The following is a 27,734-nucleotide window of genomic DNA, read 5'->3' as shown; positions in this document are numbered from 1 at the left end:
GCCTGATACGTCATTGCTAGCACCTTGCACTGTACAAGACAGGTGGTGAGTAACAGGACGAACAGGGGTAACGAAGTCAAAAAATACAGATACAGCAGATGGAGAAAAAAAAGCGTGAATCAATCCCATCAAAAGTATACCAGCTGGGTAAGAAAGTTGAGTTCAAATCCGCCTATGTATATAGACACGACCATGGTTCAGACACAGCCATGAACAATTTATATTCCCACCTCAGGACCCAAAGCAATCTCACCAGACATGATGTTCACTTTTCATCGCGCCTAAAGAAACCCTCTCTCCCCCATCCTCTCCCAACTCCGAGAAAGCAGGAGGGCGGGAGATGTGTACGAAAGGACAAGCGGGGAGAGGACCCAGAACATCATGTTTGTTTGCATTGCTGTTGGAGGATTTGTGTTCCGCTTTGTTCTTTTGCCAAGAACCTGGCATGATGGCAACGCTCGTACCTTCATCATTCTGTTCCTACCGTGGGTGAGAGTCAGTGTGTTCTTGCCGGCTTGTTGGGGGACGTACCCCCGCCACTCAAACAGTGGTAAGCACTCCACAACCGTGTGCTACATGAACGACTTCAGATGCGAGAGCTGCGTGGGCAGGAGAACACAGCATTTTCAACCCTGGTGTCCCCGGTGCCTCGCAGAGGGCCCCGAATGTCACAGGAATCCCATCCACGCCAGCGGGATAAATGGTTTCCTAAAATAACTAAATAATAAACACACAAGCCACATTCCTTCTCCTGTGTCACTTCATTCCCATCTGATGAAACGCATTCTTTTATTTGGGGAGCTTCCGTGCACACGATTTTGGTTGTAGGGACAAATGCTGTCCCCTGTGTGTATACGTGTGTATATATATTTCTCCAATTACTAGAATCGGTCACCCGCACGACAATGCCAAGTCTCTACACGGAGGCCCGATTCCCTGGAGGAAAAGTGCAAAGAATATGTATAAATAAATAAAAACCCAACCTTAAAAATCAATAAAAGGATCCCTCAGCCCCCTGGCAAGTCAACACTGCAGACTCAACTGTGTGTACAGGTGCAGGGAGCTCAGAGTCTAGGAGGAAGCCTGATGGGCAAGCCAAAATGAGATAAAATGGGAAAGCAGCACAGTGGGATAAACAGCCTAAGAGAGACACGCGCAAAGTGTTACGGGAGCACAGAGCAGGTCTAAGAGCCTGAGGTAAACTTTTAATTAATTGCCAAAAAAGTCTTTGGTCTTCTCCGCCAAGATTAATGCAGCGCTGCCCTGGGTCTGGGGCCTGCAGTCATGGTCCCAAAGGAGATAGGGTTCATCCTAAATCTCTTCTGTAGGTGAAGCCCGAAGAAGTTGGTTCACCAGAGGAAGGTTCTGGAACCTTGACAAAAGGCCTAGAGATCGTCACCCAGCAATGCTGATGATGACAGTGAAAACCTGAAGCCAGTCCCCCAGAAAGGAAAAGCCTTGCCTTTTAGTGAAGCTGCCAAAACCCTCCAAAGTTAAGCCTGTACTGAGAGGGGAAGCCTAAGGGTCACTTCAGAGCCAGAAGAACTTTGGGTTGCGAGGCATCAGTCATCCCAGGCCGGAGGGAGTGGGGGGTAGGACCAGCTGACCCAACGTTATAGAGATACATACTGACTGGGGCCCTGGGTGCTCAGTCAGTTAAGCCTCTGACTCTTGGTTTCAGCTCAGGTCGTGATCTCAGGGGTTTGTGAGCTCCAGCCCCGCAGCGGGCTCTGTGCTGATGGCATGGAGCCTGCTTGGGATTCTCTGTCTCCCGCGCTCTCTTTCTGCCCCTCCCCCATCAAAATAAATAAACTTTAAGTAAGTAAATAAACAACAAAAATATACAAACAGAAGGAAACCACATTTAAAAATCACAATGAGGGGTGGGTAAGTTAAATGCCTATGAACCCAGCCACAAGAAGGAGCACGTGGTGGCCGTGACAAACGTAGATAATTTTAATGGCATAGGAACTCCTTATGACATTCCTAAATAAATCAAGCAAGCTAAGAGTTATATAGCAGGCCATTGCATTAAAGTTTCTCCTATAGCCACCTAGTACACATGAAATTATGAATGGGGAAAGACTTGCACCCCCAGAACTCTGGCAAGGACACTGAGGCAAGCATACATCCCCATCTAAGACATCCAAGACGACAGGCGTCCTAGAGAAAGAAATTAATGGGAAGTTTTCTTGGTTTGGGGTTTTCTTTTTTTTTTTAACTCCTGTTAAAAAACTGGGGGGCAGGATGGGGAGTCGTCTGGTGGCTCAGTGGGTTGGGCATCCAGGTGGGTTGGCCTGGTTGAAGCCAGATCAGCTGGCTTCAAATCCACAAAACTCTACCCCTAAAGTAACATCATGAAGCTAGACAGCTTGGTGCCAGGGGGCGGGGGCAGGTGGATGACGGAGACCAGACTTTGCTACGGAAGGGAGGTCCAACCAAGCACTGTGTGCTGCAATCCTAAACCCACAGAGGGAAGTTCTTTCTGCATTTGGAAGGGCTGGGTCCACAAGTCTACACAGCACTGTTTCTATCCCCTGCTCCTTCTGCTAGGTGACAAGACATGTGAATGTAGGAAGACAGGGGAGAACAGGAGTATGGGTCCGCTTGCACCAAAGGAGACCAAGGAGTACGAACAGCAGCAGCAGCCCATCCCCCTTACCTGAGAAAATGACCTGTACAACCTCTTTCCTCAGCTCTGCTATGGAAACTGCCAAGAGCCAAGCTTAAATTCACGGCGCGTGGTTGCATGAAGGGTGCTTACAGGATCCTGCTGGGTCTGTTTTTACTTTTTATCACTGAGTCCTGCAGCCTCGGAATAAACGCCGGGGCTCCTGCCAGGCCAGGTTAGCGAACAGCCACGGTGCTATGTCTGGAATGTGCAAACCCGGGCTGGAGGAAGATGGGCACACTCCTGTGCAGAGGAACTGCTGTTCTCCTGGTGTTCACAACATCCCCAAGTTCCTGGCCCTCCACAGGGGTCCCAGCAGTCTAGAAGATTCTTGAGAGCAAAATGAGCAGCTCACCTGAGATAAACAGGTGCCAGGGAAGATAACCAGGGGCTAGATTCTGAGGCTACTGTCCACCTGCTGGGCTTCAGGGCACTGAAGTCAGAGCACAGGCTTAATAAACAAGGAGAGGGGCGGCCGGGTGGCTCAGTCGGTTAACTGTCTGACTCTTGATTACGGCTCAGGGTATGATCTCACAGTTCGTGAGTTTGAGCCCCGTGTCTGACAGTGTGGAGTCTTCTTGGAATTCTCTCTGCTTCTGCCACCTCTCTCTCTCTCTCTCAAAGCAAATAAAATAAACTCAAAAAAAAAAAAAAATAAACAGGAAGAATCCATTTCACAAGTACTTCTGAGAGCCTGCTGATCTGACCACACTGTTCTAGGTGGTAAGGATACAGAGATGGGAAAAACACACAACACTGACCTTCTGATGGGAAGAACTGATGTGCTGGGAGATGAAGTCTGAGGGAGCACTCCATACACACCGACCATGGGCGAGGGGCTCATGTGGGTCTCATGCAGGTCTCCCGACAACCCCATTGCTAAGTATTCTGTGTATGAAATCATTTTATTTATTTTTAATTTTTTAATGTTTATTTATTTTTGAGAGAGAGAGTGTGCACAAGCAGAGAGGGGCAGAGAGAGAGGGAGACACAGGATCTGAAGCAGGCTCCAGGTTCTGAGCTGTCAGCACAGAGCCCGACGTGGGGCTCGAACCCAAGAACCATGAGATCATGACCTGAGCTGAAGTCAGATGCTGAACCAACTGAGCCACCCAGGTGCCCATGTGTATGAAAGCATGTTAAAGAAGACAAAGTAATTGCCTCCAGGGTCACACAGCTGGCAAGCTGGCAGAGACAGACGTCACACCTCAGGCCTCCAGATCACAGCCAGTACTCTTGGCTGCCCACACGGCACAGCACTTATCTTAGGAGGGAACAGAATCCACAGGAAAGGACTTGGTGATTCACAACATTTGTAACCTGTGCCATGGTGCAAAATTCTTGGCATCAGCTTCCTGTAAGATGGGAATAACTGTACCTGTGGCTTGTCACAGGAATCATGAGATCCCTAAGCCACACCCCACTGGCACATTCTGGATGCTCAGCTGGGCTTCCCTCAGTTACAAGCTTTAAGCAGCAATGATTCAGAGGCTCTCATGCCATTTTTGTCAAAATCATAAACATTCAGGGCAAAAATCAATTTCCCCAAATGTTTTCCATGTAACTTTATTCTGCAAGATGCTTCTCAAAGAGCTGTAAATAAAAAAAGGCAGCTTGCCATTTATTAAGCTCTTACTGTATACCAGGTACCCGTGCTGAATACACATGAAGTCATACATTTCCCACAACCCTGTGAGATAAGCACCATTATATTTCCATTTTACAGATACAAAAACTGAGGCCCAGTGGAGTTGACCAAACTAAGGTCACACATCTAGTGAATTGTAGAGCCAAGATTCAAGTCCAGATTGACAAATTCTAGAGCATACACTCGTAATCACTATAAATAGTGCTATTCCAACACATTCAGAAACTGCCTTGTGTCCCTGGAAATCTGCAAGGCACATTAGCATGTTGGGTAGAAATATTACTGTTCACAAATACCTGAAAATTATATAACAGCAAGGAAGGTACACAATGAACAGATGATGAGCAAATAAAAAATAATTACACATGCCACTTTAGGCAGAATGGAAACATCCTTCTGAGAAGACATTTAGGCAGAGAAGTAACTAAAAAATAGCAGAAAAACACCAATGAAACCCAAAGATGGTTCTTGGAAAAACAGTAAAACTGATACACTTAGATTGGACAAGAAAAAGAAGACAGTAGCAAAAATAAAATAGGAGACATCACTACAAACCTTTTGGATATTAAAAGTATAGCCAAGGAATATCATGAACAACTTAGAATACTCTGACAGCCTAGATGAAATGGACAAATTCCCGGAAAGACACTCTTTTGGTGTTCTGAGACAAATTTCAGTGTGTTTGAGCGGGATGGGGGAGGGGGCAATGGGTGGGTGGAAGCATTCTAACAAGCAATTCTTGGTCACCAGTAGGGTGTCTCAGAATTCAACTCAACTTCAACTCAGTTTCACCTGTGTCTACCCACAGACTGCATCAGATCCCACAGGTAAAGGTCTCAGTCCCACACCATTGCCCCCCTACCCCCTTGAGACGGGTCGTAAGTCCAGGTTGTCACATGTGCTTTGAACCAACCAACCATAAATCAGTGGTTCCCATAACATCCTCCCTGCTTTGATTAACTTGCTGGACAGGCTCCGGAACTCAGAAAAACAGTTTACTTACTAGATGGCCAGTTTGTTACAAAGGATGCAACTCAGGAACAGCCAGATAAAGGAGAAAGAAGCATAGAGCAAGATCTGGGGAAAGGCTGCCGAACTTCCCTGCCCTCTCCTGGCACGCCTCTCCTGGAATCTCCTGGAAGGTCTTTTGTGTTTTTACAGAGGCTTCATTACACAGACATGACTGGTTAAATCACTGGCCCTTGATGACTGATTCAACCTCCATCCCCCCAGAAGTTGGAGGGGGTGGGGCTGAAAGTTCCAACCCTCCAATCACAAGGCTGGCTCCAATGGCAACCACCCCACCTTTGCCGTCTCTAGCTTTCCAAAAGCCACCTGATTAACATAACTAAGGATACATTTATAACACTTAACACTTAGATAATTTCAAGGGTTTTAGGAGCTCTGTGCCAGGAATGGAGTTAAAGACCAAAAATATATTTCTGGAGCACCTGGGTGGCTCTGACTCTTGAGCTTCTGACTCAGCTCAGAGCACCTTGAGCACCAAAAATATATTTCTGGGGCACCTGGGTGGCTCAATTGATTGAGCTTCTGACTTCAGCTCAGATCATGATCTCACAGTTTGTGGGTTCGAGTCCCATGTTGGGCTCTGTGCTAACAGCTCAAAGCCTGGAGCCTGCTTTGGATTCTGTGTCTCCCTCTCTCTTTCTGCCTCTCCCCCAGTCATTCATTCATTCATTCATTCTCTCTCTCTCTCTCTCTTTCTCTCTGTCTCAAAATAAATAAAAATTTACTAAAAATTTATAAAATTTGGGGCACCTGAGTGGTTCAGTCAGTTAAGCATCAGACTTTGGCTCAGGTCATGATCTCAGGGTTTGTGAGTTTGAGCCTGACATCAGGCTCTGTGCTGAGCCTGCTTGGGATTCTCTTTCTCTCTCTGCCCCTTCTGCACATGTGCGTTCTCTCTCTCTCTCAAAAATAAATACACATTAAAATATAAATCATATTATCTCAAATATAAATTACCAAAACTCTCCCAAGAAGAAACAGAAAATCTGAACAGCCCTAGATCAAGTTTAAACATCAAATTATTCATAATTTAGAGCCTTCCCACAAAGAAAACTTCAATCCCAGATGTCTTTCCTGATGAATTTTTATCAAACACTTAAGGGGGGAGAAAAACCCAATCCTACACAAATTATTTCATAAACCAGGAGGGAGCGTTACACTCCCCAATTCATTCCATGAAGCTACCGTTACCCTGAATGCAAGGCCAGACAAAGCCTTGGTAAGAAAACTGGAGCCCGATATCCCTCACGAACACAGATGCAAAAATGCTCCACCAAATATCAACAGATCAAATCTAAAAATATATCACCACCAAGTGGGTTAATCCCATGAATATAGGCTGAGATGGATGAGTCAAGGGATACTCTGAAGACAAAACCAACAGGGACTAGATGTTGGAAATAAGAAGAAATTGTGTAGCAGAGTCTGTATAAGTGATCACAAAACCCACTTTTCCCTCTTGGGCACACTGGGTCCTTATAAAACCTCCTGTGCTCCACCCGTGCCATACTCCATGTAGATGAGCCCAGTAGCCCCAGAAACCACATATGGTAAAGCAGGCAGAGACAGAAAATGGAACGGAGTCCCTAACTTACCACTTGACAACAAAACAAAACAAAACACTGCCCTCTGAACATAAACACCCACATCAGACTTCCAGTGAATAAGAAATAAATTTCTACCGGGCTAAGTCCCTGATGTTCAGGGCTTTGTGTTTTACAGTAACCACTCTTTACCTATTCAATCTAGACAAAAAAACAAGAAAAACTAGTTTACTGGCTTGAACAGTTGACCAAGGAGAGCTTAAGAGTACTCTCACTTCAGCTCTTATAAGAAGAATTGATTGGATTTAACAGAAGTTAGATGGTTGAGGTGCTCTCAAGAGATGAATTTGATCCCATTTCTATAAGGAATCCATGTCGAGAAAATAATGAGATATATAAAGATTTATGCACAGAGATGTTTGTGACAGTATTATTCATATTTAGCGAAAGTTTCCATGAAAACAGCCAAGACATCCAACACTGGATAAGTGGTTGAATAGCAGTGTGAGGATATGGCCTTAGGCAGGCATTAAAAACGAGGCTTACAGAGAATTTAATAGTAAGTGAAAAAGGCAGACACAAACTTTATGAATGAATTATTCTCAATTACTGCTATACGTTTACATATGTTTATAGATGTATATAAACACACACACACATACGTACACATTGCCACAGACTGAATGTTTCTGTCTCCCCAAATCGTATGTTGAAAACCTAGCCAGTTGGGAGGGGAGGTGCGTGAGAGGTGCCCAGATCGAAAGGGCAGAGCTCTCATGAATGGGAGAGCGCGCTTAGAAAAGATGTCCCAGAGAAATGACCTGTCTGTCCCTCTGCCGTGTGACGATAGGAGGACTAGACCGCCATCATCGAGGAGGCATGCCCTCACCAGACACCGACTCTGTCAGCGCCATGATCTTGGACTTCCCAGGCTCCAGAACTATGAAGAGTAAGTGTTTGTTGTTTATAAGCCAGCCAGTTTATGGTATTCCGGTCATGGCGGCCTGAACAGACTAAAACACATTCAGGTGCACACCAACAACACATATTTAGAAAGGAATGTTTAACACGTATGGCAGGATTTTTGACAATTTTCATTTATTCTGTACTTCCCAAACAATGAGCACGTGACATTCTTGGGATCAGATGAAAATAAAATAAATCAATGAGTATCATTTGTAACTTCTTTAAAAGACCATCTCGTGATCTTGAGAAGAGGCGATTCAATCCTTCGTAAAACCATACGGCAGGACCCAAGGTCGCTGTGCCCTGCATACTGTTGCTGAATTGTGCTCCTAGGAAAGCCCCCACAGTGGGAAACCTGCTTGCATACCTGAGAGAGGCGTGAACGGGTTATTTTTTATCTGCCCAACAAGGTAGAGGTATGCAAAGCCAAGAGAGCTCCAGACTTGGAAGGTCCTGTCTGGATGAGATGAGCCAAAGGAAGAAGAGCCAAAAGAGGATGCCACAGGCCAGTCGCCCACAGAGGAATCCTAACCTTTGAGCCTTTGAGAGGTGACTGTGTAAACACATGGGTAGGGGGGAGGGTGTAGCCTCTGTGTCCCCAGCAGTCCCCGGGCCCCAGCCATATGGATCCCTGGACATCCACGGTCAGTTTGTTCGGGGGAGCTAAAAAACACTGCCCACTTAACCAAAATAAAAGCGACTTCTGCAAATGGTTATGCAGCCATCGATGTCTCCAGCAAGTATTTCCCAAACAAAACCCAGACCTCTGCTCCAAACTCTGGTGATTCAACCAAGGAATCACAAATGAAAGCATCCTACTAGAGTCAAGTCAACTCGACACCAACAACATGGAGAATCCATGCCTCCTCTGATAGCGTGACGTCAGGCCCCCAACCTATCAGGCCTGAACACTATTTACAAAACTGTTTTGTTTTGAAATATATGTGTGTGTGTGTGTGTGTGTGTGTGTGTACGGGTATGGGTATTTCATTTAAAAATCCTACTTGCCAGTATTTCCCTGGAAAATTGGAAGAGCTGACAATGGTGGACCCATAGTCCCATGTAGCACTAATCAGTTGACTGGCCTCTTTTCACTCACAGTTCTCGGCTGTTTCCTTTAATTTTTCTGAGTTTGTAGCCCCTACTGTAGGGGACTTAAAATGTGGTGCTCAAGGGGCACCTGGGTGGCTCAGTCGGTTAAGCACCAGACTCTTGATTTTGGCTCAGGTCATGATCCCAACAGTTTGTGAGTTCGGGCCCCGCATTGGGCTCCGCGCTGAGAGTATGGAGCCTGCATGGGATTCTTTCTCTCTCTCTCTCTCCCTCTCTGCCCCTCCCTGCCCCTCAACAATAAGTAAATAAATATTTTTTAAAATGTGGGACTTCCAATCCTCTGTTGGAATTGTGTGTCAAGTCAGAGGATTCTCCTTTGAGTGAAGTTCACAGAACTTAAGACGGTTGTCCACCATTTAAGATTGTTTTCCCCTTTCTCATCTTGCTTTGTGGGTTTTCATATGAGCCCAAGGTGCTGGATAACCGGTCTCCAGGTTAGTGAAACGCTGCTGGGACCCTTCAGCGAAGCTGATGGTTGCATCGCCGACTTGGCGTTTGTGAGCACGTTTTCATTCACAGAGAGTAGGAAAGACACCTTTCTTAGAGGATCAGGAAGCTTGGTGGGCAGGCTCCACAGCACAGAAGGGCAAGAAGACAGGCTTCTTGGGACGACACTCAGGCTACCCCATAGCTCGCTTCCTCCTCTGGAGTCACAACAGCGTCCAGCCGGGGTTCTTGTCCACACATCTTGTTCCCGGTCCCCGTGACCATGGAAATCAGGCAGCTCTCTAGAAGCTCGGGGACACAAAGCCACAAGCTCATGGACTGCCAGAACACCGACACAAGTGCGGCACTGGCTGGGGCCAGCTGCGCTTCAGTTTCCAAGCCACTCTGCCTGAGTTGAGGTTTCTTTCACTGCCCAGGAATGCGGGGGTTTCTCTAAACTATGACTCACAGCAGAGCATCCAGGCAAACATGAAGAGAAACCTGTTTTCCCGGGGAAAGGAGGTAAACAAATGTTAAAACTTCTGACACTTGAACACAGTACTGGCTTTGACGAATTGGACTCAACGTGAAAGGTGTCAAGTCACGGGAACACCGTCAGGCAAAAAGAAAGGGGGGGAAGAAAAAGCAGAATGTGCATAAAGTCTCCTAGGGCCCTGCAAACAAGAGGGAAGCGGTGGTTTCATTAAAAGAAAGTTAAAGGTTGTTTTCCAGGCTCCTGAATACCCTCTCCGCAGGCTTCATGCCAAAGGAGTTTCATTCACCCTGCAGCATGAGTCCGGCTGCCGTTCATTCAATGCCTTTTCTTCCTGGGCACTACCCGCTGTGAAATTGGTAACCTATTGATAAATATGTTATTTTTTTTCCAGCTGCACCTGTACTCAAGAACTTAAGCAGCAAAACTCCCTAATAATATTTGTCCCCAAGTCAGAACGCATTACGCCCCTCCTGCAGCCACAGCCAAGAAACTCAGAGGAAACCGGGCTCCATGCAAAAGGTCCCCTTTTTAGCACTGGCTGTCCCCTTTTGCAGTTTGTTAAAGCTGGAGGAATCATAATCCAAGTAAAATCTCTTTCAGGAGATTCTTGGGAAGGAAGCTACAGGGGCAGGGGGTGCGGGGGGCCTCTGCAAAGTAAAGGAACATTGCAGCAGGTTACGTTATTCGGAACAAGCTATTTTCTCCCCAATCCTGTAACTGCCTAGAGCATGTGATCTTCCTGAAGGTCGTTAAAGACATGCTGCTGTGGGGCTCCTCCCAGAAAGTTTCTGCTTTGATTAGTTTCCTGATGCTTATTTCCTAAAAGGCTCTTTTTGTCCCTAAAAAAAAAAAAAAAAAAAAAATGAGGAGCATTAAAATGTTTAAAAACGAATTTGGTGAGTAACCTGCTACAGGTAACTCGGCAAGATGAAAGGAAATCGCAAAGTAATGTGAAAATGGCACTGACCTTCCTGGGGTCCCCCGCTGGCTGGCCAACCTTAGAGACACCGACGCACGGTCAGCATATCCCCTCCCCCAAAGTAAGACGCCTCAGAGGTACATGACATGAATCATCTTCCACACAACCACTCATCCCTGACTCGAGCATGACCACATACACCTCCGGTAAAGTTCACGCGGCCTCACAGCCCACGGGGCATTTATAGACTGGAAACGATTAAAAAAAAAAAACCCAAAAACCTCTCCTTGTCTGTAAAGGTGCGGGTGTCTCAGGGTGCATCTACAAGGCCCTAATGAAAAAGCTCGGAGACTGTCCAGTGATGGTGATTAAATCTACAGCTCACAATGCCCATGTTTTGAATCAAAGAAGGAAATCAAAGTATTTCCCCCAACACAATAAGATAGAGCCGTTCCTCTGGGATCAAAGGCTCCTTTTGTGCTCACCACCTTTGCAGATGTGTGAGTCACAGGCGGACCTGACACGACAGTTACCTCTCTGGTCCATGGAGATACCGTTTGCCAAAAATCAGCCTGCAGCAATCCTAGTTCAGGGGCTCCCTGGTGACCTGGATGTAACACTGTGTCAATAGTGTCCTGCAGACGACAGCAGCCTCCTCTTTTTTATTTTTTTTAAGCCTTGGATCAACTTTGCAAGTTCAACTGGCTTTTATTTTTGTTGAAGGCACTAAATTAATTTGTTATGACTCATCCCTCGAGCAAAGGAGGCGACTGCTCATTAATGCCATAATTTGTAAGATCCTGAACTCACGGGCTGTCTCCGACAACCCACACCCCCTAAACCCCCAGCTTTTGACTCCACTGAGGACACATTTGCTTCACATTTGCACGGCTTCTGAAGCAGAGCCTCTCAAGACTTCAGCGGCACACGGATCACCACCGGGGGAATAGCCAACATGCAGTTTCCTACCCAGGTGTTCCAGGGCAAGGCCTGAGATCGGGCATCTCTAACACGCTCCCAGGGCTGCTGGCCCACGGATCATATCCTGAGGGGTAAGGGCTTGGGAGGCTGAACTCCGCTAGTTAGGAGGTACATGGCGGTTGAGCGCTCAAGCTCTGAAATCAGATCGCCTGGCCTGACAGCCAGCCTCTGCTACTCACCCTCTTGAACCTTCCTTTTCCCCCTTTTCCTCACTGGCAGCATGGTGCCCAAAATAATAGCAAAAATAGAGTTGCCGTGAAGATCTAATGAGGCAATACGCATAAAGTGCTCAACACTGCATGTGGCCCACGGCAAGCATCCAAGATGTGGGCTGTTGCCACTCCAGTACCTTCGTGCAGTTCCCTTGGGTCCCCTTCTTCCTGGCCAGAAGAAATCAGTAGAGTCCCAGAGGGAGAGGAAGTGAAATTGGAAGTTTCTGACCCCCACGACTCTATCCACCAGCTCAGTCTTCTTGAAAAGTAAGGTGTTGCCAGAGTATGTGTTTGCGTATGTACACGTCTTCCCAAAGCCACAAAGTAGAGTGGAGAAAGAACGTGGGCTTTGGAGCCCAGCAACACCGTGTACAAAAGAACCTCTGACATCTTCCATTTCCTTTTTTTTCCCCTTCTTTTTTTTAGAGAGAGAGAGCAGGGAAGAAGCAGAGGGAGAGGGAGAGAAACTTAGGCAGGCTCCACACTCACAGTGGAGCTCGATCTCACGACTGGGAGATCATGACCTGAGCCGAAATCAAGAGTCAGGTGTTTAACTGAGCCACCCGGGTGCCCCAGCTTCTATTTCGTCACCTGTTCCATGCGGATGGTAAAACCCACCATACGGGGACGCCAAGAGGAGCAGGGATAATGATGCCAAGTGCATCCACCCCCGCCCCCCACGTACAGCAGACATTCAGTAAATGAAGTCTGTAATACGCTACCACCAGAACCCCATATGCATGATGGCAAACAGGAGAGGAAGCCGGCATTATTGGCGACACAGCCCGGGTAACTCGGTCCATCCAGGACAGGCAGAGGCTATTCGCCAACCTGTCCAGAATGACCGACGGGGCCAAGACTGCTTGGTGTTGGGCACAGAGCATTTCTGTGACCTCAGATACGGGGCGCCGAAATGAGTGGATGTGAGTGGCTTTTCCCTGTGTCCCCGGTGTGATGGAGCTGGGCGAAGGCAGGAATGATACACTCATGATGGTTTTCCTGGAGAGTTATCCAGTCATTCATAATAATTTCAAGTTGGCCCATGTGCCAGCCACTCTAGCAGACATCCCGGGGTGAACGAGGCAGAGGCCGCACCCTCACAGAGTGCCCACGTCATGGAGGACAAAGAACCACGTAGAGGAAACAGGTGAGAGTTAAAGTTGTAGAACAGCCCGTGACGGCAGGGCTCCTAGGAGAGCAGTTAACAGGACTGTCGTGGAGGGCCTTTCTGAGGAAAAGACCTTGAAACAAGACAAGGGAAGGATGATTCTTGAAGGATGGGAAGGAACCAATCAGGTGCAAAGCAGAGGAAGAGCATTCTAGGCAGAGGGAACAGTGAGTCCAAGGGCCCTGGGGTTAGAAAGGAGAAGCAGAACAGTAGGAAACAGAGCCTAAGGCAGGTTTTAAACAGGAGAATGCCACACATCTGTCCCACAAACCCACAGACTGAGCACCACAAGAGTCAAGTCCCACGGACAGTGGCCTGAAACCATGGTTGTCCGGACTGGTCTTCCAAAAAGCCTCTGCCTCCTCCTCCTGGAAATGGAAAGTCCTTGACCCTGGGGACACCACCCTGGCATGGGATTTCGGAAAGCCCTCTGCATTCACTGCCAAAAGAACAGGAGAAGCCAAGTACACGCAGAAGTCCCGGGAGGCGCTGGACAGAGTGGCCCCAAATGCTGGTTTGCGAGACGAGAGCCTGCGGGAGAAGGTTCTGAGCAAACACGCCGCTGACCATCCCTCCATCGTGGGCCCTGCGCTCCCGAGGAGGAAGCAAATCCCGACGTAAATTGCCCTGGCAGCCTCCTCAATTACACAAATCCCAGACATTGACAGGGAGCTGCAGAGATTCTCCTCCAGTGACTCGGAAAGCCGAGAGCAAAGCGAAGGAGCTAAGATCTAATCCCTGTGCCTCGAGCAGCCGGAAGGAAGCGGGGCTCCCCCGGGGGTCCCCTGTGCCCCGGCTGTTTAGCTCAGCCCTAGGTCGGTCTACCTGATGCAGGGTCGTCAAAGGCAGAGGGGCTGCTTTACCACTATGGCGATGTCTCAGGCACCCTGGGGTGGGGGTGGGGGGTGCCTCCTCCTCTGCACAGAAGCTCTGGCGTCCTGCGGGAAGAGGCTGGGGGACAAGGATGCTCACAGGGGAGTCTTTCCCTGTCCTCGCCTCACAGGAGTGCAGACAGTTCTTGCCCACTGAGAATGGAAGGAGGTCTGACACACACACACCTGCCAGGGAACCAGCGGGCAACTGGTGGGAGATAAAAGGAGAGCACGGGAAGCGGCCGAACCACAGAGCAGGGGAGCCCAGACCTCCGTCCCCTGCCCCGCTTCCCGCCAAAATGAAGTAGGGAGGCCGGGGAGAAAACCCCTTCCCAGGGCCTCATGTCGCTTGCTTACGATTTTGCTTTCCTTTCGTTGTAAACATAACACAGCGCCCCTCTTTTTAAAATTTTTTTAATGTTTATTTTTGAGAGAGAGAGAGAGAGACAGAGCGTGAGTGGAGAGGGGCAGAGAGGGAGACACAGAATCTGAAGCAGGCTCCAGGCTCTGAGCTGTCAGCACAGAGCCCCTCGTGGGGCTCGAACTCATCAACCGTGAGGTCATGACCTGAGCTGAAGTCAGACGCTCAAGCAACTGAGCCACCCAGGCCCCCTAACAAAGCGCCCCTCTTAACCACACTTTTGTGTTCACAGATGGACTTCGATGTTTCATTTAGAAAATCTTCCATTATTAGCGGGCCTTAACATTTCCTCTGAGGGGTTATTAACCTTTGTGTTTTTATTCTCTAGCCATGTATTAATTTTCCTGGCCTGTTTTTCATTTGGCACATTCGCCCCTTTCTTAATTTGTAAGTAATCTTTTTGTATAAACAATACTAACCCTTTGGCCAATACCGCAAACTTTTTCCCCTCCTGTTTGTTGGTTTCTATTGATTTTTTTTGGCATTTCTTGAACTCTCTGAAAGAACCGCAAAGCAGCCATCTAATTCCCCCCCACAAAAAAAGCACATTCTCTGTCTTTGAAATACAGTGTTAGAATCCCCACGAATCACCTGCTCCTATGCCCAAAATATCTCAGAAACCCTTTGCTTTCATAAGCAACACTGTGGCCCACAGCACCAGTCTACTCTTTTTCTTCTTCTGTGGAGGCTGCGACCAGATCTGGGAAACTTCCTAGTCACAGTCTGAAGTCCTGAGGTCACCGTAGACCAGGGACAGTTCCCTGATGGCTTGGAGAAGCCTTAGAGTCAATGAAAACCACAGCTCACATCGCTGGCCTCCCTCAACCCCTTTCACTCACCTCCATTCCTTTTTGTCTAGAAGACAGCCTAACAACAACAGGACCAAGAATCCCTCACAGAAACTCCATTGCGTTGGTTTCCTAACCCAACTGCGCTGGTTCAAGATGGAAGAAGCTTCGATGGTGTTTACTGACCATGTGCCAAATATGAATCACCTGTGAGCTGTGGCATCCCCCAAAATAAAAACGGAGCGCTCCTCGTGCCCATCACGTGCTTTCCCATCCCGTACCTTTGTAGGTGATCTTCCTCTACCTAAACACCACCTTCCACCCCCATACACCACCCGGGGTTGGCCACCTTCCAGTCATCTGTCCAACCTCAGCCTAACCGTCACAACTTTTGGAAAGCCTTCACCATCAACCAGGCTGGAACAGACACCCCTCCACTAAGAACTTTTAGAATCATTTCTAGCACCATAAGTATATAATTATGTACGAGTATAATTGCCTGTTTACCCATCTGTCTCCCCAGCCTTTGATGGCTTGAACTATGTCTTTCACCATGGTATCCCTAGCAACTAGCAAAGAGCCAGGCTCGTGGCTCACAATCCATATACATTTGGGGAATCGATGGATCTTGTCAAGCGTTAGAACAAGAAAAGGGCTAGCCCCATTGCCATCTGCACAAGTCTACACCAGGAACATCAGGTTTCACTTTTGCATAGTCAAGAATTGAACCTTGCCCAAAAGGAGATCTGGTCATTCCCTGACTTTTCACTCAACCCTTGGGACGTCATGGCTAATAGGAGTGTTTTTGTCTTCCAAAGTCTCGGCTCACACTGGAGAGTCTGTCTAACAACGTGATTTAGGGTGGGGGCACTGAGTCCCCTAGTAAGGACTCAACTGGAGTCTGAGATTAGCCATGTAGGTTGTCAACCGTTCTGAGTCCATACCCTGAGCATGAAGGCTCAGGCACGCTTCCCTGGTTGGCAACACTGCACGCTTATTGTCACATTTCTTTGCTGGGAAAGTAGCACTATGCATGACTCCTTGGGCAACAGTCAAATGGAGGCTCCACATCTGGAACCTTCCTGGACTCTGCCCCTTGGTCAATTTTAGTCTGAATCCTTAGCTATAATAAAACATATCCTTGGGTGTAACCGCTTCCAGGGAGTTCTGTGAGCATCCAGTGAATTGTTGATGCCATGGGTGTTCTTGGGGAGTCCCAAACTTGGAACTTGTACCAGAAATGAGGGTGGTTTGGGAGACTGTGCCCCACCCCCCTCCTCCAACTTTACAGTTCCACTCCTAAGGACATTCTGAAGACAGTAGCTGCAATAATAACTCTTCTGGAAAATGTGAACCATAAAGGGCAGGCCCAACGCATAGAAAGTCGAGACTCACAAAGCCGCTGTTACGGATGCTTCATTCATTAAAACCAGCCTTGGAAATGCAGACTGTTCCCCTGTGTCCCACCCTTCCGGGACCAAGATGGGCAGCACCCTCCAGGCAAGAGAAGGAATCATGAGTAGCTGTTCACCGCTCCCCCTCTCTCTGACAGATGACTGGGCAAAAGTAGATGAGAATTCCTCCTTTATAAATATCTTTACGTGCTAAATGTCTCTAAAAGGCACCATGTGCCAAGCTAGTCTGCTAAGACACAGATGCAGAACAGATGCAGTGGCCCATGAGGTAGCTGAGAAGTTGCAGAATGTTTCTTCAACAAGAGGCAGGGAAGTTTCTTGGGAGGAGAATACGATCCAGGACAGGCCCGAGGCCCCTGGCAAGCCATGGAAAGTCTGGCTCCCAGCTGTGAACATAGCATTTCTTACCACGGCACTTTCAAAACCTACATATGTGTATACTTTTATCTCCTCCCCAAGTTCACTCTGCACCCATTGGTTTAAAAGATATTTACTAAGCACCTACTATGGGCAAACTCTCTTCTTAAAGGATACAGAGATAACCAAAGTAAGTACAAAGGACCCACATTCTAATAGAAGGAGTCAGATAAAAATATAAACAGAATAATGTTTATAATATTATTATAAATATAAAGTATAAACAGGTAGACCTATGCTGTGGAAAAAAATGGAGCTGATGTTACAGTAATGCTGAAGGAGGAAGCAACTTGAACTTGACTGATCAAGAAAGGCCTGTCGGAAGCAGCAACGTTTCAGATCAAACTTGAAGGATGAGAAGAAGCTAGCCAAGATCCCAGGCAGAGGAAACATCAAGTGCAAAGGCCCTGAGGTAGGTGTTAGGATTGTTTCAGGAAAAGGAAGAAGGGACAGGGGAAAGGATACCTTCTAGAAGAAGGTCTGCTATGTGATCAGGAGATTATGGCAAGCTCTCTAGGCCACGGCAAAGAACTGATTTTCATTCCTACATGGAAAGCTGTAGGAAAGTTTTAGTAAGTTAATATGATCAGACTTAGGGATTTTGTTGTTGTTCTTAATCACACAGTCAGCTACGTCATGTATTGACCATAGGGCATTGAGGCTGGAAGCAGAGACCCCCTGAAGAGGTTGCTGTCATCGATGGTGGCTTACAGAGTTGCAGTAGAGATGGAGAGACGCTTCATGGCTATGTTCTGAAGGCAGACCTAGCCGCACTTCCTGATGACTTGGATGTAGCCTGTAAGAGGGAGAGACAAATCAAAGAAGACTCCCGGTTTGTAGCTTGAACAGCTTAATGGGAAGCGAGGTCGTTTACTCAGATAGGAAAGATAGAGGGAGGCATACATCTGGGGACAGACTAAATGAGAAAATGAGACTCAGAAAAGCCAAGAGACTCGTTCAAGGCCACACAGCCCGGACACGATGGAGGCAGGGTTTGAACTCTGGCCCACGGGCCTCCAGGGCAAAATTCAAATGGCAAAGCAAACCGAATGTCCAAGCCAGGTTCAGAGAGGCCTTGAAGGAAGAAATCAAATCGGTAACCCAGGCAAATTCAGGGCATGCCATGTGGCTGATCTATTTTCGGCACCCACTCTCGTGAAGGCTACTTGGAGAGTCATAGAATTAATAGAATTTTCGAGCTGAGCAGATCCTTAGGCTCAGAAGGGCACCTGCGTCTTTGCAAACATGATTCACCGAACATCCCCTGAGTAGGCAGATGGGTCAGGCTGCTGAGTAGACTTTGCTTTGAATGGAGCTCTGGACACAGACCCATCTTCCGAACCATCCTATCCGCTTCCTCCCCCCCACTCCTCCCCCGCTGTCAAAAGGAACAGGACATTATATAAACCTTCTGAAATGCCAAAAGGAGGAATTCTATATTTAACTCCCCTCCCAGCATCCAAACATCACGTGACGGGACGGTGAGGATCCAATTCAACAATGTTGAGTAACAGGGAGATAACTCAAGGGACTCTCCTCTTCTCCCTTCTCCTCTGACTTCCTGTCTCCTGCCACCCACGGTCATATCTTCATTAAGGAGGTTCGGGAGCAGCGTAGCTCTGGCAGATCCCAGGGAAAGCAAACCGCTGGGGGGGGGGGGGTCAAAGGATTATGCTAATAGAGATGCTATTAACACAGGCAGCTGCTGCCACCAGCGCTGCCCGTTGCCTGCCGGGGAAGCTGGAATTCAGAGCCAGTCGTGGGCTCTTCCCGCTCATCAGCCTTCCCAAGAAGTGTGGGGACTGAGGAACAGACAGCAAGGGGACTGCTAAACCAGTGCCCTCAAGGCTCAGGAGACAAATAAAATGGAACTTCAGAGACTGTATCTCCACAGCTGGGACGTCGGTTAGAAACGCGCCCAGTAAAAAATTAATTACGTAACAAAAAAAAAAAAAATCAAGGCATGTCTACAAGGTTGCAAGCGCTGGGGGATGGAAGGAGCCTGAGGGGCAGATGGGGAAGGCTGGGAGAGAGGCTCCCAAGCTCACTTATTGACCAGCCTGCACGCTGTGGGCGATCGATAAATATTAAACACTGAGGCTGGCGGAGAACAGGTTTTAATGAGGCTGGGAACACGGATAGAGCAGGCCGTCGTGGTGAAGGGGCCATGGGCAACCAGCCTCATCTCTGCAGGTCCTGCGTCCACGCCTCTCCCAGGGGTACTCTCGTCACAAAAGGAAAAGCAAACCAACTCAGGGGAAAACCACAGGAAGCTGGAAGGCGAGGGGCCCTCCCTGGCATAGCTTAGGTCTCATCTTGTCTTTCGTTCAATTAAAAAAACAAAAATCCCCCAGGACACAGCAATACAGGAGAGACTGAGGGAAGCTCTACCCTCAGGAAGTTTCCAGGCCCCTGGGGGAGGTGCCAAGCCTACCGCCAATACCAGAGTACCAAGCCCACAGGAGAAGGGCATCTATTCCAGCCAAGTCAGGGAAGACTTCCCAGGAGAAGGGGCTCTGGAATACAGAAATGAGGACTCCAAACAGAGTAGCCAAGTAAGCAGCAGAGAAGGGCGGTCCGTGGGGAACGTGGCATTTGCAAAGGCTTGGAGAGCCCATCTTCCTCTTTGCTTGTAACATGCTTGTACCTCTTATCCGCCATGGATCCTGTGTCCTTTCCCCCCGTTGTCACTTCGCCTAGAATTCTGTAACAGGGGAGTAATTCACCACTGTTATCATACAATTTGGTTGTTTTGTCATTGCTATTACTACTACCATTGATGTGAATTATGTGCCAGGCACTGTGCTAAGCACTTGACCCACGTCGTTCTCTTTTAAGCCCCACATCCTCGTAAGAAAGATGCAACTAGCATCCCCATTTAGAGGTGAGGAGAGACTGAGGCCAGAGAGGTGAAAGCTCACCTGGCCAGTAAAAGTAGCAAAGCTGGATGTGAGCAAGGTGATGGGCCTTCAGTGCCCTTAAACATCTGTTCTAGCACTTTCCACTGAGCACCACACACACCCTGGGTAAAGCCTCCAGTGAACTTCGTCTTCACGGCTCTCTGGCATCGCTACGTATGCCCCTGGTGGCCCTCGGCATCTATCATTAGGGACCTAGTCCATAAACACTGGGATCAGTTGGACATGGGGTGAAACCCCTGGCCCACGGCTTACGGGCTCCACCGTTTGAGGCAAGCTCTCCAAACTCTCAAGGCTTCTGTCTTCACGGTCACACAGTGACTACACGGGGCCCACCCGGATAGCCAGGGTACGCTTCCTATTTCAAAGTGGGAAGATTCTTCACTTACTCATGTTGTCAAAGTCCCTCTGCCATCAAAGAGAACCTGTTCTCAAGTTTCTGGGATTGCAAGGTGGATATCTTCGGGGGCCTGTGATTCTGTCTACCACAGTCCACTGTCTGCCCCAAATGGGTCACAAGTGGCTCACACATAGAGCACATCCGCCCCAGCCCCGAAAGTTTCAACCTGTTCCAGCACCAACTCAGAGTCTCATTTTAAATCTCATCCGCTCATCTTGCTCAGGTGGAAGTAGAAGACTCTGGGTATACGCCACCCTGCGGCACAAACGACGAGGCCAGGTACCCCTCTGTTCCCAACATCCAATTGTGGGGCAGGCATAGGAGCCCAGCTACTGGCATTCCTGACCCGAACAAAAACCAAAACCAGAACGACAACAAAGCGATGGAAAGAAGACACGTGTTGCCACACCCGAGCCATTTGGAAATCCAGACAAAGAGTTTGCCTTCCTTTTCCATGAGGGCTGGCTTGTGTTGCAGCCCTAGTATTTTTAGCAGTCTGTTTCCAGCCTGCAGAACTTGGAGAGCGCGTGGCCTTCTTTCTCTCATCCTCTGTTTCCTTCAGTCAAAGTTGGCCATGTTTCCGCGGATGCGAAATTTCAAGAACCTTGCGGGTCTCCTGTGTATCCCACATTGCATCAGACAAGAGCTCTGCCTCTATCTTTCCTAGATAATTCCATCTCTATCCTGGCTGCTGAGTAGATGACTGAGGGGTTCAGGAGTCACGGACACCTGGTCTCTTTAACGATCCCTCTGTATGATCAAATACTGTTACTTATTTTAACTTTGTTTATTCTGAGAGAGAGAGAAAGAGAGAGAGAGAGAGAGAACATGAGCAGGGGAGAGGCAGAGACAGAACGAGAGAGAGAATCCCAAGCAGGCTCCATGCTGTCAGTGCAAAGCCCGATGCAGGGCTCGAACCCACAAACGGTGACATCATGACCTCAGCCGAAATCAAGAGTCGGAAACCCAACCGAATGAGCCACCCAGGCGTCTGAATACTGTGACTTCTTGATTCTTTCCAGGCACTCAAGAAAATGTTATCTAGCCACACCCTTGGCTTTCTCTCCGGACTGCCTTTCCGGGCAGTGAGTCTCCTAATTTTAGCATCTTTTACCACTTGGATAGATGGAGAATTTCCCAAGTCAGCCTTTCTGCCTTACCAGTTTTTCTCTCAATCTATCTCTTTCCTCTCACATTTTCCTAAAAGCAGCAAGAAGAAATCGGGCTGTACCTTCAACACTTTGCTCAGAAGTCTCCTCGGCTAACTATCCAAGTTCATTGCTTTACAATGGGATTCTCTCTCTCCTTCTCTCTCTGCCTCTCCCCTGCTCATGTTCTCAATGTTCAGATTCCCACGGAACTGTAGGACACAATTCAGCTAAATTTTCTGCCACTATGTAAGAAGCATCCCCTTTCCTCCAGTTTCCAAAACATGTTCGTCATTTCCATCTTAGCGAGCCCTCACTGGTAGTGCCTTCTGTAACAGCCATATCTCTATGAACATTCTGTTCTTGAGGATTTAGGTATTCTCTGAGGTGATACATTTGTCTCTATGATGCCTAGTTCCTTTGGAATCCTTAATACCAGAGTTATTAGCACCCCTATTTCTACTAACAGTATGCTCAAGGAAACCTAGGGGTTTCCTATGATGGGACTCAGAATTCTTCCAGGCTCTGTCCACTGTCCGACTCCAAGGCCACTTCACTCTTGTAGATATTTGTTACAGAAACACCCTGCTCCTGGAACCCAAATCTGTATGAGTCACGGTTCAGTCGGAGAAACAGACCGATGGGAGATGTATATGAGATTTATTACAAGGACTTTGCTCGCATAATTGAGGAGAATGGGTAGACATGTCTGAAATCTGTAGAGCAGGCTGGAACCCTAGGACAGGAGCTGAAGCTTCTATGCTCAGTGGAATGCCTCCGGGGAAGCCTCAGCTCCACTCAAGCGACTGAATCAAGCCCGCCTGGATTATCTCGGATCATCTCCCCTAGAGCCAACTGATGGTAGCCTTTCACCACATCTGCAAAACACCTTTACAGCCACACCTGGATTAGTGTTTGACTGAATAACTGTAAATGTAGCCCAGCCAAGTCGATGCAGCAGACGGATGCAGAATACCCATCAAACAGGCGTTATCTTCATCACACTGTGTTCTTAACCCTCAAGACAGCCTCTCCGGGGTGCCTGGGTGGCTCCGTCGGTTAGGCGTCCAACTTCGGCTCAGGTCATGATCTCACGGTTCATAGGTTTGTGCCCCGAGTCGGGCTCTGTGCTAACAGCTCGGAGCCTGAAGCCTGCTTCCGATTCTGTGTCTCCCTTTCTCTGTGCCCCTCCCCTGCTCACTCTCTGTCTCTGTCTCTCAAAAATAAATAAACATTTAAAAAAATTAAAAAAGAAAAAAAAAAGCCAGCCTCTCCTTCATTTCTACATCCCCTCCCTGAAAGCCGAGGTCCAGAGTAAGCACACATAAGTCAAATGGGTAAGTTCACGGGCAAATGGGCTTCCTTTATCACTACTTTTTATCACCCTATCTCTCCTGCTCCAGCACCCAACCCCGCCAGTTTTAAAGACTCCTCGTCCCTCCCTCCTGGCAGACGCATCATCTTATAACTGTTGGGAAGCCAGTCTCTCAAACACTGGAGCATTACAACCCACAGCACAGACCCTACAATCCCACCTCTTCAACAGGTAAAAGCTAGAGCAATAAAAAGGCAAGAGTAATTCTGTCTGGCCCAAGACAAGGAATACAAGCTCGAAAAGCAACAGCAGCTTCCAAGATGAGGCTCCTTTTCAACTAGGTTCTAACGAAACCAGTGCCCCTTCCAAGAAAATCAAAATGGGGAATTCAGAATGACCAAATTAGGATGCAGAAAGCATCTGACTAATCATACTCCAGTGGAGACCTGCTATCTGTGGTGCTGCACAAGGGCTGAAGGTTACAAATACTGATTAATAATTAATAAACTGCCTCCTTAAAAAAAAAAGCAACGATTTCAATACTTTGCAGCATACTGCTGGGTGACCTTTTCCATCACACTTTTCTTCGTAATTTCGGACGAACTTATCTGTCAGCGCAAATGCCTTGAGAGAATGAGCTCATTCTACCTTCAGAATGATGAGGATTGATGACGATGATCGTGACCGTGACCGTGGTGATGGTGATGACAGCGAGGTACCATTTACCTTGTGCCAAGTTACTGTGCTAAGCACTTTACATACAGCATTTAATTCCATTGCTTTTACAACCTGCCGTACGTTGACTTCTCCCAGCAGGAGACACTGAGACAGAGATTTGAGACATCTGAGAAATGATCCCAGAAAACACTGGTAGGGGCGGGCACACAGATGTGACATAGGGAAGGAGAAAGAAACAATTAGTGATGTTTTTTAAAGCAAACTCCGGGCAACTGCACCTTATTACCAGTGGGGACATTTTGACCCGAGCATAAAATATCTACATCTCGGTCATGCCACTTAAGAGGCAAAGGACTGGCGGACTTACCCGCAGACCTCTGCCTGTCATTGGCTGCTTCCCTCCCCTCCCTCCCCTGTACAGCCTGAGGTGCTGGGAAGGGGCTGGATGTAGAGCAAGAAACCAGAGGCCAAATCTGGCTCTGCCGGTTTCTGACCGTATCAACCCCAGACCCCGGTTTTGTCATCACCAAAGAGGGCCCAGCCCCATCCCCGTGGCAGGAGCAAGACTTAAAGACTGTTGATAATGGGGGCACCTGGGTGGCTCAGTCGGGTAAGCATCTGACTCTTGATTTCGGCTCAGGTCATGATCTCGCGGTTCATAAGTTCGAGCCCCACGCCGGGCTCCGCACTGACAGTGTGGGGCCTGCTTGCGATTCTCTCTCTCTCTCTCTCTCTCTCTCTCTGCCCCTCCTCTGCTTGCGCTCTTTCTCTCTCTCTCAAAATAAATAAATACGCTTTCAAAATTAAAAAAAAATAAATAAAGACTGTAGATAATGTTTCCTGAACAGCGAGTCCCCTTCATCCAGTTGGACTCATGTTCGTGTATGACATGGTGTGTCTCTCTCTGACTCACAAGTCAGAGACAGCTGGGTCTGGATCCAGGTCCAACCACCTAGCGGTGGTTTGGGTGCTCTGTTTCGCATTGACCAGCCTCAGTTGTGTCACCTGCCAAATGGGGCTAAGAATACTGATAGCATCACACAGTTGTTTTGAGGGTTAAATGAGATATTTACAGCACTTGGTACAATGCCTGGCACATAACACAATTCCAGGACGTGCCAAATATCACCATTATCATTAGTATTGGTATGCCATCATTACCAGAATGCGTTGAATGAATGAGAGCTGAGAAAAGAACATTATCAGCTCAGGGCTGGCAGTGCCTAGATTTCAGAATTCTTCATATGGAAGTTCTCCGCCGGGGAAACAGAAAGCCTCGCAATTAGGAAAACTGAAAAAGAACAGGACGGGCCTGGCCAAATTGCCTAAGCCCAGTCGTGTGTGAAATGCTTCAGAACAATTGATGGAGACGATGCAGAGCCTGTGCCAAAACAGATCATGAGACAGGCCCGGGGCCTGGAGTCTGCACACAGTCAGAGGACCTGGGGGTCAAGTCTGCCTTCTCTAACGAGGCAAGAGCTCCAGCTGTTTAGATTCTTCTCTTTAGATTCACAGAGCACCTTTCCAGGTCGTCTCTGAGTGGCGGGAGGTCGGGGTGAGCATCCCCCAGGGGTGGGACAGGTCTTTACTCTCCCCCCCCCACCCCCAAAGGCGGGAGACACGGACTCTTCTGAAGAGGTCCGGGGCAAGGAAGGCTCGGTGAGGAACTTACTAAAATGAAAACAGAAAAGAGGTCAAATCAAAAGCCAAAGTACTACACTGTTCAAATGCCGATTCTGGTTGTCTCAGGTAGGGCTGACATTTGTGACTTAAACAAGATACCCCAGGAAATACAGACCCTGCGGGGCCACTGGTCCCACTCCAAATAGCGTGATTTAGATATTACTTAGTCCCGTGTTTCCAAACTATCTTTTATTTGTTTTTAAGTTTATTTATTTGAGAGAGAGAAGAGGGAAAAGAGCATACAGAGAGGGAGAGAGAAAATCCAAAGCAGGCTCCATGCTGTCAGCATAGAGCCAGAAGTGGGCCTTGATCTTATGCACTGTGAGATCATGACCTGAGCCAAAATCAAGAGTCGGACGCTCAACTGACTGAGCCACCCAAGTGCCCCCTCAAAACTTCTGGGACTATGTCATTAAAAAAGCAAATATCCAGGGGCACCTGGGTGGCTCAGTCGATTGATCATCTGCCTTCAGCTCAGGTCATGATCTCACAGTTTGTGAGTTCGAGCCCCATGTTGGGCTCTGCAAATATCCAGGGGCACCTGGGTGGCTCAGTCGATTGATCATCTGCCTTCAGCTCAGGTCATGATCTCGCAGTTTGTGAGTTCGAGCCCCGTGTTGGGCTCTGTGCTGACAGCTCAGAGCCTGGAGCTGCTTCAGATTCTGGGTCTCCCTCTCTCTCTGCTCTTTCCCTGGTTGTGCACTCTCTCTTTCAAAAATAAATAAGCATTAAAAAAATTTTTAAGGCAAACATCCAGCCTCTGCAAACCCACTGAGTCAAAATGGGTGGGATGGGGGATACCCCAGAAGCTGTGTGTTTAAAAAGCACCCCCCAGTTATGTTCAACATGAAAGTTTAGAAAAATGCTGATGTGGTCTGTGTCCGGCATAACAAATTCAAATACCCTGGAACCCAGACATGAGATATGAGCGATCTAAACTGTCCACGTGTAACAACAGATAACGATTACAGTAAACTTGGAGGGGCAAGCCCCAGCTAAAGGAGGCAGCCAGTTTTTTGCTCACATCAGACGCTGCCATGAGGAAATTTAGGCTGCATGTTTCCAGATCTTTTGAGTTTTCAGCAGAAACTCCAGATTCAGATTTTTCGGTGAACTGTCTTGACATATTTTAAGACTCCGGCATGAGCAAAACAAACACATCTGCAGGCAACCATCTGTAACTCCTGGAGCTCAGTCGATGAGAAAGAGAGATCCATGGCTGTTTGAATATTCATAAGGCCTGGCAGAACTCAGGCTGCCCCTGGCCAATCTGTGCACTCTGTCCCTTGGTCACAGTGACTGGCTCAGGGATGGTCACAGGATGCAGAGGAGTCCAATCAGAGTTTGCCCTGGGTCTGTGGATGGAGTTACCATGAAGAAAACTCTCTGCACTCTGTAGTTTCTCTGAGTCATTTTGTCGGTGGAATGAGGGTCCAGAGCTTCTGGCAACCATCTCGCTACACTGAGAGTTGGGGGGAAGGGTATTCCCTGGGAATTAAGCCAATACAGAGAAAAGCCAAGCTGAGAAATGGGAGAGGCCAATGGCATGGGGATCTAGCCGGGCTAGAAGATGATTCCTGGTATTTGCAGGTACATCACCCACCTCGTCTGACTTTGTACAGCTGCCAGCGGTTAATAACCGCCAAAGCGGATTTTTTTTTTTGAACTGAGATTTAGATTTTACAGATAATGTTCATTTGCATTCTGGCATGTCACTCTGAAAGCAGCTCTATGAGGTAAACAGGCCACGGGCTGTTTTCCACATTTTACAGATGAGATCCCAGGGCAGAGAGGGGAGCGGTGCCTTGCAGAAGATCACAGCTCACCAAGGGCAGGACGGGGGCAACAAATCTCATCTGTTGATCCCAGTTCAGAGTGCTTTCCACCCTCTCTTCCCTGCCTCAAATGGGACATGTGTCCGTCCCTACTCTAACACCCAACAGGCATGTGTCTAGGGGGCTGGCTGCGGCTCCCAGCTCCACTGCAAAATCCTTCCCGGCTACTTGTTCCGAGAGACAGAAGGAAGATAGGTACACCCGCAAATGCCCATTTCCACACATTCCGGGAAGTGGAAGGGCACAAGCCCACAGTGAAAAACTGGAAGATTTATGGCATCACAATGAGTCGAGAACAAAGTAAGTGGGACAGAGAAGACACAGCCCAGAGTCCCAGTCACCTGAACAAACGGAACGCCAACGCTTGAGTTTAGAAAGGGGAGCAAGTTTTAAAAACAAGTGAACAGTAAGGACTTGGGGCTCCACAAAGGCAAGAGACCCACCTTACCTCAGCCACCCAGGCTCAAGTTCAACCCACCCTAGACATCCCAACACTCTCCAGTTCCCTCCCCGGTGCACACAACCCCTGCCTCGGAATCGGGCCCCCTTGCCATGATGTCCTCCATCATGTTCCCATGTAAAATCCTCGGGTCTCGTCCCTTTTCCAATTAGGTACTTAATACAACTTGGATCCCTGTGCCACCACATAATAATTTACACAGAACACTTAA

At 48.1% G+C, this 27,734-nt stretch overlaps 1 protein-coding gene across 1 annotated transcript in view; it reads right to left on the bottom strand.

Moving 5' to 3' along the window:
• GRIN2A (glutamate ionotropic receptor NMDA type subunit 2A) overlaps positions 1 to 27,734 on the bottom strand; it is a 373,199-nt gene that overhangs the window by 306,593 nt on the left and 38,872 nt on the right. The gene's annotated exons all lie outside the window — the stretch shown is intronic.

Source organism: Prionailurus bengalensis, chromosome E3 (assembly GCF_016509475.1).
Source record: "Prionailurus bengalensis isolate Pbe53 chromosome E3, Fcat_Pben_1.1_paternal_pri, whole genome shotgun sequence".
In the NCBI taxonomy this organism is placed as follows: Eukaryota; Metazoa; Chordata; class Mammalia; order Carnivora; family Felidae; genus Prionailurus; species Prionailurus bengalensis.
Note: the sequence above shows the minus strand (reverse complement) of the source record. Positions and strands in the feature narration are given on the sequence as shown.